Source organism: Dinoponera quadriceps, unplaced genomic scaffold, assembly GCF_001313825.1.
Source record: "Dinoponera quadriceps isolate SergipeBrazil2010 unplaced genomic scaffold, ASM131382v1 scaffold1308, whole genome shotgun sequence".
Lineage (NCBI taxonomy): Eukaryota > Metazoa > Arthropoda > Insecta > Hymenoptera > Formicidae > Dinoponera > Dinoponera quadriceps.
The window spans coordinates 299,728-305,016 of record NW_014555613.1 but is presented as its reverse complement, the minus strand read 5'-3'; positions in this window follow the sequence as shown (position 1 = coordinate 305,016).

The window sequence follows — 5,289 nt, the reverse complement described above, 5'->3', positions numbered from 1 at the left end:
AGAGAGAGAGAGAGAGAGGGGGGGGGGGAAGGGTCGCGGAGAGCATCGGAGGAGATATGGCGAAGGTCGAGGGACCAGGGGAGAGACTCATAAAGCTGCCTACGTGTCGAGCGTAATGAGAACCGGTGATTTTTCTTTCCGCGCTCGCGAATGTAAAAGAAAAATGAAGGCGCGCTCTTTCTTCTCTTTGGGGGGTGTGTGGCTGCCACCACCGTGGTTTCCGCAGGTGGCGTCGCCCTCCTCCGCCTGATATCGTCGGCCGTCGGATCAGCGGTTCTCCGGAAATCAACGCGATCTTGTATATGAAGCGAAATCGAATTACGATCGCCAACGTCGCGCAAGAAAAGCAACTACTTAGCAAATAAGGATTTCTCGAGGTGTGTTATTTTAATGTACGAGATCGCGCAGCTTATCCTTTGCCGCCTGATCGAGGCAATTCTCGTGGCGAAACATTCCGATTGAGATAATTATGCCCTTTCTCATCAGCCGACTTGTCATTTGGCACCGGGTTAATTAAAAGTGATCCTGAAAAATGCCACGCGGAGCGACGTATCGTGTGCCACGTCGATGAACGGAGGCTTTATACCCGCGGCCTTCCCGGCTACCTAATACCCGGGGCATATACACGGGCATCATTTTTATAGCGGCAATTTCATTTGAGCCTCGACTCATGCAGTGGTTTCTGATGAGCGAACTAAAGCAACCCTCTTCCTCCGCCGCCGGCCGCCTCTCGCGCTCCCTCGCTCGCCAGTCCGTCCTCCCACCCCCGCCGCGACGCCATCTTTTCATTAAAACGGTTCATCTGTGAGCCGTGCCGAGGCGCTGCCCGGATCTTCCGAAGAGAGGCAGAAGAAACGGCGGAAGAAGAGGAGGTAAAGACCGAAGAGAGAGGGAGGGGAAGGTGGCTTCGCTAAGTTTTCCTTCGTTTCATATCTCAACTCACCCTTCCCCTCTTTACCCCAGACCGGCTAGGCGTGCTCTGATTAATGCCCCCGCTAATAACGTCTTCTCCCCGGGGAAAACCTCCCCCCGCCGCCGAGCAGACTTATGCGGAATTAAAAACACATCTCGCAAGCTATGGCGAGTTATTGCGGCGGGCATTGTCTCCGATCTTCCGCGTCGGTGAACTGTTTTTCGAAGCTTGCCCCCGCCGGTCGTCGCGAGATAAAGGCATGCCGGTCGATTCATAGCTGCGTCTTTTATTTCACCGGCGCCGAGTGACGTAAATGCATCGGAATATAGTGGTGTGACGAGAAATATATTAGAGTACTTGTATCGTTCTTCTCGCGGGAGACATTCATTATTGTTCCGAACCCTTCCTCGTGATGTGCAATGATGATTTTGATGCGCTTCTCTTACATGAAATTTTCCATAGGCGAAAATTTTTTTTTACACGGCGATAATATATGACAGACCATAGTAATAAGTTGAGTAATAATTAGATAGTAGCTGCAACTACTGTAAACGAAATTCTATCCAACAGAAGAATTCGTCAGAACGCTTTACAACCGAGAAATAGCAATTTACCGCTTACTTATGTCAGTTTTGGTGCTTTTCCTTTATCAACCAACGGAGAAATTGTTACGCATCCCTGGAAAGTCATCGCGGCCATAATCACGGCATTTCCCACGCGGTGGCGCGTCAAACGGAATCACCGTGTAAAAGCGCGGCAATTTGTAAATCTCGTTTTTCACCGGGGAGACCAATCTCTCGCGCCGAGGACGCGAGGAGTGCAGTTTCACCTCCGCGTTTTGTTCGTCTCGCGGTATCGCCGCACAATGCCGGTTTCTCTTCCTGTGCAATTGCTTCTCCTTTTCGTCTATTTTTGCTCCCTTTTTTTCTTCAACGAAGAATCCGCCTCTTTCCGCGGGAACACGTGGAATTCCCTGCAAAGTGCGAGCGCAAAGAGGCGAGCGCCGCGGGAGAGAACTGTCAGACTGTCGTCACCTCTGCGCCGGTCTGTCGTTGATTAATGACGGTAATATTCCGCCGTATACGGTGACCCGACACCGTCTATTGTATATAAACGGTACTACTGCCAGCTTTCCTACCCACTTTTACAGTGTCAACCACGGCCGTCGACAAGAAACGCGCGCGGATCTTCGGCTTTCCGCGAAATCGTTATTTCGAAAGGGACGACCCTCCTTCCACCCTAAACCGTCCGCTCGGATCACTATGCGATTAATACTCGCACTATGTTTGAGATACACGTTGAAATAAAAACCCTATGTAATTACAAGGGATATTTCGAGTTACGTACCTCGAACTTGGAGATGTGTGCGATTTTCGCAGCAATGACGATCGTCTTTCGTCAAACCCGGCATTAACCGACGAAGCACCGGGCTGCAAAAACTGGCCGGCGAGATCACCGAGAAATTCTCACTCCCATATTAAGCGATCACTCTGCTCCGACGACCTTCGTTCGCGGCGCGACCGATTATTCGTTCTCTTAATTTGACTCGATGATTTCGACTTCCAATACCGGACCTTTTCCAGGGTAACGATGGCGCGTCCTAGGCGAACCGGACGGCAGAGTAAAGCCTGATAAAACCGACGGCGGAATCTCGCGCCAATAAGCGATGCGTCACCTTGCTAGCATGAGACCGACCAGCGGCTAGTGGAAGGTGGTACTCGGGGCTGTTCCCACGTCGTTAACCAACCTGGCCGTCCCACCTCCGCCTCAAGGATCTCTAGCAGCGAAGTCGACAAAGTTGTTTTTGCATCGCGCCTAAGGCTGTGGACTGCGGCGATTTTCTTGCGGACACGCCGGTATCCGTTTTACACCAAAGGGTTCGCATGGTTCGGAGCACCTTCCAACCGTCCCGATTTGTCGGAGAAGTGCGTGATTTTAACGTTGGCTTTGGGAAACATAGCTCAACACTTCAACTAACATAGGTACGGCAAATTGATATATTATTATTACATTGTTGTTACTATTACCACTATTTTTATTGAGTATATCATATTATAAATCCACCGCTAGAATTAAGCCGCAAAATAATATGTATTCAGGCGACAGCTGTTATTAGGCCGGACTTTACTTAAATATTAATTTAATCTCCTTCTCCTTTATTTAAAGTTTATTATAGATTCTTGTTTCATTGCGTGACAGAGTAAATATGGTTATTTTGTAATTAAAACTACAAAATTTCCGTGATAGAGCGAGAACAACAAATCTTGGTAAGTAAGGGAGTGTAATGTACAGGAGTATTTAAAATTGAAGTAACTGGAAACATTGAAATTATATCTCATGAACGCATCAGCTGTACCGAACGAATGGAGCGGCGCATCAAGCAAATAAGAGGGGATGTAAGGTGAAGGATCTCGTTCACGAGGAAGATGATTTCGAGAGAGCGTGTTCAGGCAGGCGTGACAGCTCGTTAGCCATGATATTCGATTGGATCTCGATCGATTAGGTATCGGTATCGTACCCGGTTCTTAGATGTGTATATATGCCCGCCCTATCTCTTTCTTTCTCACGCTTTATCCCCCCAGAGCGTGTGTTTAAACGTCTCGATCATTTCGTACCTTTATCACAAAATGATAATAAGCTATCTGAGAAACGGACAGATTCGAGTGAAAAGGTAGACAAGGTAGAAAGGCATACTCGAAACGGAGAAAGATAAAAGATAGGGACGAGAAGATAGTGGTAAGGGGCATCTAAAAGCTCCTTATTACATTTATAGAGTTTCGGTTCGTGAAATTGGTAGCCCACATATAAAATCGCGAACGATTTGTTTGCCCGTCAGATATTAGGTAGATGTGAGTGCGGCAATTATCTCCGACGAATGATCGAAATAACGCGGTTGCGAATATAATGCGATTTGTAGAGTGAACCTCAGCCGTGATAAATAATGAGAAATCACGAGTGCGCACTCGGCGAAGATTCGCACGAGATACGAGCGATGGGAAACGCGTAACTGGAAGGATCAATTAGCAATCATCGGCGTGGACAGGATAATTTCGTTACCGTTACCAATCGTCCGTAAATTCGATTTCACATTAAAGCTCGTTACGCGATCGATTCGATTAGATTAATAGATAATACGCTGCCTAACGATCCAAGGGAAAGATGAGGAAGAGAGCGCAATCTAGTTCGAAGTTCGTCGAATCGCAATTGGTACAATCTAGTCCGTCCTGTATTATCCTTGCCTCGCGCACAACCGTCTAATACGAATGTTCGCAGGTGAACACAGCCGAAACATCATTACCGACTATGTGGTTTAACGTAGCCAACGAAATCATCGATTGGATCAGCTACGACGATTCGCCCATCCTTGATACAATAGATTGAGATGTAGAATATGATTTTGACACGTTCGATAAAGAGAGGCAATTTTTTCCCTCAATGTAGATGTTAACTCGCGGTTAAATATGGAATCGCACAAAATGAAGGGAAAGCGCCAAAATTGTCACGACATATCCATGTTTCTCGACTCGATAATGTGAACAAAATGTCTTGGTGCTTCTCCTCCAACGTCTCACGAGATTTCCTTCTCGTTCGTAGAAACGCAAAAAAATGCACTACACAATGCGTTCAACGACATCGCCTGTAATTATCCGACGGTTCGTTCGTACCGTGTTAAACCGGCCAGGAATCCCGGAGCCGTAACAACGACGGCGACCCGCCGGTTAACTCCACGGAATATTATATATGTAGAGGGCCGGTGGACTGACGCGATCTCTATTAACCTCGCGTCGCAAGCCATTCCGTTCGCTTCTCGTCCGCGACTTCTACCGGCTGATAGGGTTCGATCGTAGCGCAGCGCGGCTACCGGTCGCTACTACCGTCGGGACGTCCGCGGCGTCATTACGTGCACGTGTAATCCATTCGATCCTCGTTACGAGCGACGTCTCCCGCTACGTTAACACCTGCGAGGATCGTTCGACTCGAAGGGCGCGATGATTGCGAATAAATTCGCAATCGAATTCGACGTTTCGACGTGAGTATGAGTTACGCCCTTCGGGGCGCGAAGAACCGGCCTGCGAGAAACGGCCCTCGTTAAACCTCTCGAATAGACTTGCGAGCTTGGGGGTTCGTTCGACGATTTCATATGTAGATAATGCGATATACATAATTAATATGCATCATGCTCGCTCGGGAAATGATAATTATCAGCTAATGATCGAGATCGGAAGGTTCGGCCGCCTCGAGCAGCGTTTAATACGGCACGGAGAAATCTGAAGGGCCCATCATGCGCGAGCGCCTCGTAGGGAGACGCAACTTCCGAGGTAAGCGAGGCGTAATCCGGTACATAAAACAACAAGGAGCTCCTAGCATTGAACTTT